This window comes from Hemitrygon akajei, unplaced genomic scaffold (assembly GCF_048418815.1).
Source record: "Hemitrygon akajei unplaced genomic scaffold, sHemAka1.3 Scf000048, whole genome shotgun sequence".
Classification (NCBI taxonomy): Eukaryota; Metazoa; Chordata; class Chondrichthyes; order Myliobatiformes; family Dasyatidae; genus Hemitrygon; species Hemitrygon akajei.
This window is the reverse complement of record NW_027331934.1, coordinates 1,456,330-1,468,359: the sequence shown is the minus strand read 5'-3', so window position 1 is coordinate 1,468,359 and position 12,030 is coordinate 1,456,330. Positions and strand designations below refer to the sequence as shown.

General features: G+C 45.7%; 1 long non-coding RNA gene across 1 annotated transcript; it reads left to right on the top strand.

Annotated features, from left to right (window-relative positions):
- Positions 1–382: 382 nt before the first annotated feature.
- LOC140720907 (uncharacterized) lies at positions 383–11,057 on the top strand. The gene is made up of 3 exons (XR_012097269.1): positions 383–458; positions 6,254–6,421; positions 10,887–11,057. It is a non-coding gene; the product is annotated as an uncharacterized lncRNA (long non-coding RNA).
- Positions 11,058–12,030: the final 973 nt, after the last annotated feature.

Genomic DNA, 12,030 nt, shown 5'->3' with positions numbered 1-12,030 from the left:
ATAAACGTAGAAGTGATTTCAATGAAACCTGCACAATTCTTCTTCGGGTGGAAATTCAATGTCGGATCGGGATGAGAATTGATCCAGTAACTCTGAGAACCGGGTGGTGGAGCAATGGGGACGGGGAAGATGCAGAAGGAGAGATTAAAAATGTAGCTGGGCTAAATATGAAATAATATTTAAAATGCTGTTCGTAGGTCGGGCAGTGTGTGAGGGGCGAGGAGCGGAGTCACCGGTTCAGGTGGAAAACCCTCCACCCGTCACCTGATCCATGCTTTCACTCCCATTTCAAGCGCAGATCTGCAGCATCTGAGGTTCTTGCTTCCGAGGCCCCGCCCCCGCTCTCACAGTCTCCGGATGGGCGGGGTTTTCTTTCCGTTCTCTGAAGAAGCGGGTCTTCGGCTGGGATCCGGAGGACCGATCGCTGTCTGCGGGAACAATTGATCAAGTTCTCATCGGTGAGTATTGATAACCGGTCACTAGGGGTAAACGCGACCGACATTTTCCTATCGTTGTGTACTGAAGCAGATCCCGGGGGAGGGGGGCATCTGATGATGGGCAGGGAGTCCCGTTAACATCCTCGAACCGCTGGTCTCGCACCGCTTCCTGGACACAACCTGTCGTGGTCGGTCCGGGTTATGGGACCTTCACACCGAACCGCCTGAGATGAGCCGCCGCTCAGCCCCCGGTGTTCTGGTCTCAGGAGCGGGAGGAGGTGGTGATGCCGAGACTGAACGCATCCATTAAGATGTACCTGGTGAACTTTACCTCCATCACCCGGCCCGGTATCGGATCCAAACTTCAACTGGATCGATGCCTGGGGTCGATGATTATTTTACATATTTCCAGCACACTGGAAGCGGCCGTTCGGCCTGATGTGTTCTTGCAGAGAGAGAGGGTTAAACAGAGTAATCGCACCCTCGGGACACTCCTCCACGTGCATGAGTCGTTCCATCTTTCCCAGTTCAGACAGGACAGTGAGATCCAGATCTCTCATGTCCTCTCGGAGGACTGGGAAGTTTATTTCCATCTTCTTTCCATTACCACAACTTGCCGAAATGCTGACAGTGTTTCCCGATATCTGGCCCTATTAATGCGAGAATTAAGTCTTGTTCATTTATCTGGGTTTCTCGGAAATGTGTACACTCCCTCCGGAATTTCCAAAGGAGCAACCGAGGCTGTCTAATATTCCCACACGATTGAAATGGGGAATGTTTTCCATGTACAGAGGTAGAGTGAAAATCATGGCTTTGGTATCATCCATACAAATCAATACATTGCAGCAGTACATTGAGGTAAAACAAATCATTCTGGTTACAGAGAAAGTGAAGTGCAGGTAGGTATGTGGTGCAAGGTCACAGCGATTTAGACTGTGAGGTCAGGAGTCCACTCATCACGCTGTTCTCTTCTAACAGCAGAATGGGCACCGTCCTTGAGCCCGGTGGCATGTTTGTGTTCTATTTTAACTTCGCCCCGATGGAGCATTAGAAGTGAGAACGTTCAGGGTTGTGGGGATCTTTCATTATGTTGGCTGTTTTACTGAGGCAGTGGGAAGAATAGACAGAGTCCATGGAGGGGAGGTTGGTTTCTATTACGTACTCAGCTCTATCACAGTTCTCCACTATTTCATTCATTTAAAGGAAGAGCAGTAGCCATATGAAGATGTGAAGTATCGGTATGGGATACTTTCTGCGGTGAATTGATAAAGTAAGTCGAGTAGAAAATGACATATACCAAAATTCTTATTGATTGTTCTGGTTTTGTTATATTGGAATCTGTTACCTACTAGTGCGTACTATTATTTCAGGATCTATGTATTGCGGGAAGAACATCAGAGATCGCCCTTGATCCCATTCTCCCATATGGCTCCATCTGCTCATCCCCTGCCGATCTGGTTCAACCTCTGTCCAGCCTCTGTCCCACCAACTCAGTGATATTAATCAACCATCTTGTTCAACCTCTGTCCAGTCTGTATCCCACCCCCTGAATGATATATATCAACCATCTTGTTCAACCTCTGTCCAGCCTGTATCCCACCACCTGAATGATATATATCAACCATCTTGTTCAATCTCTGTCCAGCCTGTATCCCACCATCTCAATGATATATATCAACCAACTTGTCCAACGTCTGTCCAGCCTCTATCCCACCACCTGAATGATATATATCAACCATCTTGTTCAATCTCTGTCCAGCCTGTATCCCACCACCTGAATGATATATATCAACCACCTTGTTCAACCTCTGTCCAGCCTGTATCCCACCATCTGAATGATATATATCAACCATCTTGTTCAATCTCTGTCCAGCCTGTATCCCATCACCTCAATGATATATATCAACCACCTTGTTCAACGTTTGTCCAGCCTGTACCCCACCACCTCAATGATATATATCAACCATCTTGTTCAACCTCTGTCCAGCCTGTATCCCACCACCTCAATGATATATATCAACCATCTTGTTCAAACTCTGTCCAACCTGTATCCCATCAGTATATATCAACCATCTTGTTAATCCTCGGTCCAGTCTGTATCCCATCACCTCAATGATATATACCAACCATCTTGTTCAACCTCTGCCCAGGCTGTTCCCATTGCTGCAATGATATATTTCAGCAATCTCTCTTTCAAACTTCGTCTTCATTGTGAAGTTTTGCTTTGCATCTTTTCCAGAATTGTTTTTTGACAGTTAGGACTACCAGAGGTTTAATTGAACACAGCACGTGGCAGGGTAAAAAGCAGCCATTTCAATTTTAGTTTCACCGTTACAAAATGGCTACAGTGTTAGCCTTTGCCATAATGGAACCCATAGCATCTGATGTAGAGTTTGTTATTTCCTTTTCCTCTGTTTCCAGGGTAACAGCCCGTCAGAGCTGCAGCAAGTGTTGCACTTTTTATCGCTCTGTGGTCACCGCCTCTCAGCGTAGAGACAGTGGCCTCGGGAGCAAATGTAACAGAGTGATAGTGGGAGGAAAGGATGCTGTGAGCATTGACTGCATGGGATGTGTTACACCAGGGTCAGAATGAACTCAGAACTAACAAATTGGTTGGGGTGGGGGTGGCATTTACAGTTTAGGGTGGCAATCAGTTACTATCTGTGCATTAAAATGAAGAGGGAGAAAATACTACAGTTGCAGGAAATTTAAATTTAGAAGGAGAAAATATTGGAAACGCCCAGCAATACGGTAGCAGCTTTAACAGTCACAGTTCTGTGTTCTAGTTCACCGTTTACTTCATTGAACTTTTCTATGCCATTTGCCCCTACAATTAAAGAAAGGGTCCATAGACCCCAGGTTGGAAACCCCCCTAGAGATATAGAAATCTATGATGGTATAAATAGGGTGAATGTAGGAGGACATTTTCCCCTAAGGTTGGGTAAGATCATGGATTTAGGGCAAAAAGTGACACATTTAGGACAATCTGAGGGGGAACTACTTCACTCAGAGGGTGGTACGAATCTGGAACCAGCACCCAGCAGAAGTGTGAGATGAAAGTTCGATTGTGGTATTTGAGAGATGTTTGGGTAGGTACATGAATGAGGGAGGTATAGAGGGCTGTGGTCTGGGTGCAGGAGGATGGGACCACACCGAACATGGCACGTACTTGATGGCCTAACAGTCCTGTGTCTGTGCTCTAAGGGCTCTGTGAATTACCATTGAAACTTCTACACATAATCGACATTTGTTGCAGACAGGTCGTATCCGACAATGTGTTTTTATTTTGGACCAGTGTCTACATTGCTGAAAGTTCTGTAGAGCTGGAACTACCAGGAGATTTACTGAATGCACCTCGAAAGGGTAAATACAGCCACTGGAATTTTAGTATCACCATTACAAAATGCTGCGGAGAGAGAGTGGCCTCAGATACGAGGATGCCTTGAGCATTTACTGTCCGGGATGGAATGAAGAAGATTGGAAGAATTGCATCTATGGAGTTGATGCTCCATAGGAGGCAAGTTGAAATGTATCAGCACCCTCTTTGCGACCCAGTGTTCATGTTTCCCAGCTGATCCCCGTCCAGACAAAGGATCATCAGGCTCCAGTTCTGTCACGGGTTGGTGTGGGAGTGTAAATTTTTGAATTGGGATTAGCTGAGACGCTGCCGCATATTACCGGAAGCAAAGAGCCCTGGGAGAGCTGGTGCTTGATATGCAATCCTGGGATGGGAGCTCCAGGAATATGGGACTGTCAGTGTTTGGGCTTCGGTCTACGTCGGTGCTTTTACAGAAGCGGCTGGATGTTCCTCCTTCCGCAATGAAGCAGACGTCTCCGGGGGTTGGATATTGGTAGCGTGAATCTCTCAGTGTGAGATGTGGAAAAGATGTGCGAGGCTCTCGGTGTGGGCTGTGACCCTCTGAGGTTGGATCCTGGGATACCACACTTGTTTTGACCCAGATAAAATGAATCAGGGGATCAAGTTGTCCGGGTTTATGAGATGTTGAGCGAGTATTTCTGTTCTGTGTTCACATGTTTGGCTCTGAAGTCTCTTTAGAAGCAAAGCAGAGAATGAGTTTCCATTCCATCCCTCACAGGGAGAGGCTGTGATTAAATACGCTGTTTTGTGTTTGCACCAGTAGAAATAGACCGGGGCTTCAGAATTCAATTCACTCCACATGCATGTTTGGAAATTCCCCCTCACTGTCACCTGTCTATCTGCCAGTGGGAGTCAAAGAGAAACTCAAGATGCTGAAGATAGAACAGAACATGGAACAGTACATCACAGGAACAGGCCCTTCGGCCACAATGGTGTGCTAAACCAGTTGAAAAGTAAATCAACGCTCCCCCGCAAAAAAAACTAATGACTCCTACCTGCACAATGTCCATATCTTCTCAATATTCCTCACAGCCTGTGCCTATCTAAACGTGTCTTAAATGCCTCCAATGTATTTGCTTCCACCACCATAACAGACAGCGCATTCCAGGCATCCACACCTCTCTGAGTAAAACAACTTACCCTCACATTTCCTTTGCATCTACTCCCTCACACCTTCATTGCATGCTCTCTGGTATTAGACATTTCAAAACATGGAAAAGATACTCCCCGTCTACTCTATCTATGTCTTTCATAATCTTATAAACCTCTATCAGATCTTCCCTCAGTCCACACCGCTCGATGGAGAACAACCCAAGATTTTCCACTAAAACCTGGATGATGTTTGAATCCATTCTGACGAAAGGTCAGGAAACCGAATCGCTAACATTTTCCTCTCCCCACAGCTGTTCCTTACCTGCTGAGCGTTTCCAGTGATTCCAGTTTCTCTTTATTACATTCACCTGGAGCATTTTAAATCTCCTACGAATCGACCAGTGCACCAGCGCTCGTTTGACATGATTGAAGAGTAAAGAAACCAAAGCTTTTCCCAGTACATTATCCTGGTCCCAATTGTCCCGTTTTTCCCGGAAATGTATTCAGTACAGTTGTTGCTAACAAGGTTCACAAAATAATCTGAGGAATGAAAAGCATTATGCATGAGGAGCACTTGATGGCCCTGGGACTGTGTTCAGTGGAGTTCAGAGGGATGGTGGTTGGGGGTTGGTGGTGGTGGGTGTGGAGATAGGGCGGGGATGATTATTTACACCAACTGAATAACAACAATGTAGAGGATGCCTTCATTAGACGGAGAGTCTGGGATCTGACAGTATTGCCGCAGAATAAAGAAGCTTCACTTTAAAAGTGAGATGAGAGATATTACTTCAGCCAAAGGTTGATTGATCTGTGGAATTTGTTATCACAAAGGGTGATGGAGACGATCGCTGGGTATATTAATGTTCTAAATAGGCTGAGAATTATAGCAGGGTAGCCAGAATACAGTGTTGGAAAATAATCCACCGTGATTGATTATGGAGCAGACTAGAATGACCGAATCACCTAATTCTACTCCTATATATTATGACTTGTATCTTATACCATGACTAAGTGATGACTTCATTGTATCCCATCACAAACAATAGAAAATCTTCAGATGCTGGAAATCCAAGCAGTACATACAAAATGCTGGAGGAACTCAGCAGGCAAGGCAGAATCTATGGAAGAGAGTAGTGTCGACATAGAGATGCTGCCTGGCCTGATGAGTTCCTCCAGCATTTCGTGTGTGTTCCTTTGCATCCCATGTCAGGCTTTGTAAAGTGTGAGTGACAGTTACAGATTTCTTCACTCGCATCATGATATATGCGTTCAAGATTTAAATGTCAGGTTAATGCTTTGTTCTCGTTTGTATTAGTAACATACTTCATTATCTGTCTGGTTAAAGTTAGATCTGCAGTGAGAGGTTTATTGGAAGAAAACTCCACGACTGGAAGCAAACCACAACTGAAGACGAGGGAACAGTAACAATGAACCAACCCGAGGACTGAGAGCACCAACTGGAGAGAACCCTTCTGACTCGGAGATTCCAGTGATTCAGTCAGGAGAAAGTTTAGTGAGTCTAATTTACTCTAACACTGGTCCTTTAGACATTACATTTCTGTACCAAGGAAAATAGGAAATAGCTGGATCGGGACTGAAAAAATGTAGAACTGACAGTTATGCCAGTTGCAATCATTCTACATCTGCTAATGTGCTGTCAGCATCCCAGCTCCGTGAAGCAACGCACATTCCCTCATATTGTTTGCTCATTTCAAACGTGTCACTCCTGATGTTTCCTTGCTTGGCTGTGTTAGGTCATAATAATCTCAAAATGCGTTGACAATTTCCTCCCTTTATTAGATGCCGCGGTTGTTTCCAGCTCGAGTGATTGTAGAAGTGTGGAATTACCATGAACTACAGCAACATGTCATTGACTCCTCTGTCTATTGCAAGCTCCAATGATATACTTGTCCTCGAGTATATCGTCGTGCAAGCCTCTGCTAAGAGCAAACCCTCTTGAAACCAAATGTCCCGGCACCACATTTCATTCAGTCCTAACTAGCAAATGTCAACGAATAATTTTGATTTACATACCCTCTAGTCATCAAGTATTTTTCTACAAATAAATTGTCAGAACCTATGAATATGTGATTAAGCAGCAATAGGTTTTGCAATGTTCCCATCTTACCATGGATCAAAGGCACGGATTATATCTGTACTTGAGATGAACGAACGTCCTTGCAGCCAGGACTGCTGGAGCTGCCGGGGTCGATTTAAACTCAGTGATTTCGGGATGGGAAGCAGCGTGTTCGGTCAGGTGATGGAGGAGTTGATGTTAAGGTAGATGCAATGTTAAGAGACACTTTGGAAGGGTTGGCTGTGGACAGGGCATCATGTAGTGAAATGCAGCAACAGTTTCCCCTTCCTCCCTCACTCCCATTCTCACCCTCCTATTTTTTGCCGGTTTTAATTGCGGGAGTTGTGATCTCTTTATACTCACTGACCAGGGAAAGTAAAGCCTGTGATTCCATTCAAAGCCCAGTTTCTTTATAAAGAGTGAGGTTGAAGTTTATCGAGATGAACATGGGGGAATGCGTAAAGAAAGTTTAAATCAGATCAGTAGTAGTTTCTGAGGGCCGAGTGGTCCAGTTATGCATTTGTTGTGTTGATTAGAAAAGTTCTGACAGTTTAATTAGTGCAAGCCAATACAACTTCTGCATATCAATTATATTGTGGAACTGAAAAGAAATATTACCTTGATTAAGTATATACATCGAGATTTGTGCGTTAATGTTGTACCCCAGCGGGTTGCAGATCGACCATAACTCATTCGGTGAGCTGGCCAGCGCGGTACGGGACCGAGGGACGCGCTTCCCGTTCCCTGTTACTGACTCTACAGTCTCCCCATCTACCGCGCGCTCCAGCTCACCGCCCCGCCCACTGCCCCACACGCGCCCTCTTGCAGAGCTTCGTCTCCCTCGCTCTCCCGGGCTGACGTTGAGACGATTCAAGCATGCTGAGTGTGCCCGGTATGTCTCGTGAAGTGACGTGAAATTTACTTGTCTCTCATTGGTGATAGCAAATGCCAAATTAGTATACCAACCAATGGGGATATGGGCATTCCTAACCCGACTCCCGGGAAAGATACAACGAGCTCGTTTATTTAATGTCACTTTTCCTCGCCAAGGAGTTGGCGGAGCTGCAAGGGTGACGCATTGAAGTGAGAGTGCAGGGGGGTTATCTCCTCTGAAGTGGCGAGGACGAAGAAGGCTTCAGTATATTTGCAGCGGACACTGGTAAAGTGTTGCCCTGCAAGTGCGCTGTGGGGGTGATTTTGAGAGCAAGTCACGATCATAATATATGACACAATGGGCTGGGGGGACCCAGTGGCTGTCTTTTGTTTAACGTATCTGGGTTTAAACAACGGAGTAAACAGACCCACCTTAGGCCAGCAGGCTGTCCCAGTGGGTGCTGTGTGGACAGACACCTGGAGCATGGCTGATCCTTGTCTGCATTAGCAATTTATCTGAGGGACAAAATGCAATATTTACTAGTCTGATATTGACTGAAAACATCTATATTTATCATGTATTCTGTTTATGATATAATCATTGTCCACTTTATGTTCAAATTTAATAACCCCGCCACATGCTTGATGTCATGTGTGGCTTCCCCACAACGGGATCTGACGTCACGTGTGCAGTTCCGTACGTCACACTGGCGTTGAGACGGTCGAACTTTACCGCCTAAGGTATCAATTACCTGACCCACCCACCCCACCCTACAATCAACAGAGGAGTTACACTCTTCACATAGGTGTGAAGCCATGTTTATCACTGGTTACACCCAATAGCAGAGACAGAGCAGCTGAGAGGGCGTTACCTCAGCTGCCTTCATCTCCTGCTCCCGCATCGAACTCCCCGTCAAAGCGGAACAAACCTCAAGTAAATGTCCTGCTTATTGATTTATTTCCACTTCCCTTCCGAGGGAAGTTGGGGGCGTTTGTGAAGCGTCTCCTGCGGCCGGAGTCTGATGTATTGCTGAGAGGTAGGAGGATACCGCTCGGTTCATCGGCTTGATGCTAGCCCCATATGGAGGGATCTCGGCAGAAGGGCGAGTGTGAGGGATTTTACTGAGAGGATAAAGAAGGTGTGTGAGGGGGTGGACAGGGTGGAGTCTGAGAGGATGTTTATTCCAGTGGTGGATCCAGGCGGAGGATGGGGGAAGGAGCCCATTGACAGTGGGAAAGGGACATGAGTGGCTCGTCTGTGGAAATGTCTGAGTCCACGGTGGTGGCGAGCAGAGATGTTCACCACTTCGGGGGGGGGGGGGGGGAATGGGGCAAGCACCGGCAGACTGAGCTGCAAGTGGGTCTAATGGTCTGGGCAAAGTGAATTGGAGTGGTGTTGGGGGCAAGGAAGGACTGGTCTTGGGTCCTATTGAATGACAGGATGGACTGGATGGGCTGAGTGGCCTGTTCCTATTCTTGTTGTCTGTGTATTTAATGAGAAGGAATAACCAGACTCTTCTTGGGTCTGCAGGATATCCCAGTGGGTGTAGTAGGGACCGCTACTTGGAGCCCAGTTTTTCCCAAACTGTGTCAACAATTTGGCTGAGGGACCAAATTCAACATTTCCAAGTCTGTTCTTGAATAAAATGTATATTTGTACATTGTTAATGACAGAGAATGTATATTTATGATTATTGACACAAAATATATATTTGTATATTGTTAATGATATAAAACTTGTATTACTATATTGATAATGACATAGAATTGTATAAATTATGTTCCACGTGTTATCTGAATGTACTTGCCTGTGATGTTGCTGCAAGTCAGTGTTATTCTGTACCTGCATCTTCCTGTACATGCACACTTGTCAATAATTTCAACAGTCCCTGCGAAAACTCTGAGATTTGAATAGTGAAGATCATCTTGGCATCTCGGTAGGTCAATTATAAAGAGATAATATACTGTTAAGTACAAGACCCTTAACAGTGTCAATGAGCAGAGGGATCTTGGAGACCCAAGTTCATCGCTCCCTCAAAGTGGCTACACCGATTGACACGGTGGTTACGAAGGCAAATGGAATGCTTGCCTCTATTAGTGAAGGTATTGCATTCAAAATTCAGGAAGTTATGTTGCAGCTTCATAAAACTTGAGTTAGGCCACATCTGAAGTGTTTCATACAGTTCTGGTTGCCCCCATTCTCGGAAGGATGTCGGGGCTTTGGAGAGGGTGCAGAAGAGGTTTACCAGGATACTGCCTGGATTAGAGGGCATGAGCTATAACGAGAGGCTGGACAAACTAGTGTTGTTTTCTCCTGAGCGGCGCAGGAATAAGAGGATGGAGGTGTATAAGATTATGAGATTTCTTCGACAGTTTTCTCTGGACCCACGCAGGCTAGGGTAAGACGATGGAGGTTTATAAGGTTACGAGACACATAGATAGAGTAGACAGAGAATAACTATTTACCCGGGGTAGAAATGTCAAGATCAAGATGCATGCATTTAAGATGAGGGGGGTTGTTTGAAAGGAGATGTGAGGGGAAAGTGTTTTTTTTACACAGAGGGGTGGTTTGGTGGAATGTGCTGCCTGGTGTGATGACAGCGGCAGGTATATCGGGGACTTTTCAGAGATGTTTAGATAGACACATGAATGTGAGGGGAAATTGTGCAGGCAGAAGGGATTAGTTTAGTTGGCAATTTGATTAACTGAATAGTTTGAATACAACATTGTGGGCCGAAGGGCCTGTTCCTGTGCTGTACTGTTCTATGCTCTGTGTCTTTTGTCGAAAGGTTTCGCGATTATGGAGGCAAAATAAGTGAATGGGAACAACAGGTCAGCTGGAGCCCAATGTGGGAAATGTGAAATCACACACTTCTGTAGGACAGACCGCAATCCTGAGTGTGATTCAATGGGGATGGACTGATGTGCAGTTGGTAGGGAGGGAGGACAAAGGTGCATTGTATTTATTGCAAGAGTTACTGGGTATAAGAATGAAAATAACTTTAAGAATTATTTGTGCTTTGTTGAGATTGTACCTGGAATATGGTGTAAAATCCCGCTCCCCATACTAACACGGGTTATACAGAGCAAAGAACAAACTGCCGGAGGAACTCAGTGGGTCGGGCAGCATCTGTGGAGGGAAATGGACCGTCAACATTTCGGGCCGAGACCCTCCCTCTGGACTGAGAGAGACGGGAAATAATCAGAGAAAAGAGGTGAGGGGTGGGGATGGGGCAAGAGCTGGGGAGTGAGAGGCAGATCCAGGTGAAGGGGGAGGTGGGAAGGTGGACAGGAGTGGGAGGTGAGTGATTCGGACTGCAGTCCATGGAACTTAATTCCACAGAGGATTAACAAAGACGTCAGAGAGTATTTGTTATAGAGAGTGCAATGAAGATTCACCAGACTGATCCCTGGAGTGGTGGGGACATCATATGAAGAAAGATCGAATGTAATAACCCTTTTATTTAGAGAATCGAGGACTGAGAGGTGAACTCATTGAAATGCACAACATCATTATCGGTTGAATCAGGGATCCCAGTCTCAGAAAAAGGGGGTGGACTGTCCCGGACTGAGATGAAGGGAAATGTCTCCACTCCAGGGTTAGTGAATGTTTGTAAATCCCCACCACAGAGGCGGTGAAGACTCAATGATCACCCTCACTGAATAAAGAGGCTGGGAGATGGGTGGAGACTGAAGGGATCGAGTCAATGAGGATTGGGAAGAAATGTGGCTGAGATGGGAGAGCTGCTATCATATTGTCATTGGTTAAAGGGGCTGAATGGCCTCTTCCTGCCGTTTCTCACTTGATGTTTCAGTGTTCCTGTCCAGTGAGCTCAGAGGATGTGAATAGAAATTAGTGTTTGTAAACATAGAAGTGATTTGAATGAAAACTGCACAATTCCTTTTTGGGTCTGAATCATCTGTTAGACAGTAATGGGAATCAAACCCGTATTTCAGTGACCTAGTGGGTACAGGGATGGGATGGGAATGATACAGAGAGAAAAATTAAAAACGTAGCTGGTGTTAATTTGAAAAGTGGAAAATGTGGCGGGTGGATCATGTAGCGTGTGAGGAGCGAGAAGCAGAGTCACGGGTTTAAATGAGAGAACATGGGTCCATCACACGATCCTGTTTCCCGCTCCCTTTTTACCGCAGATCGGCAGCATCTGCAG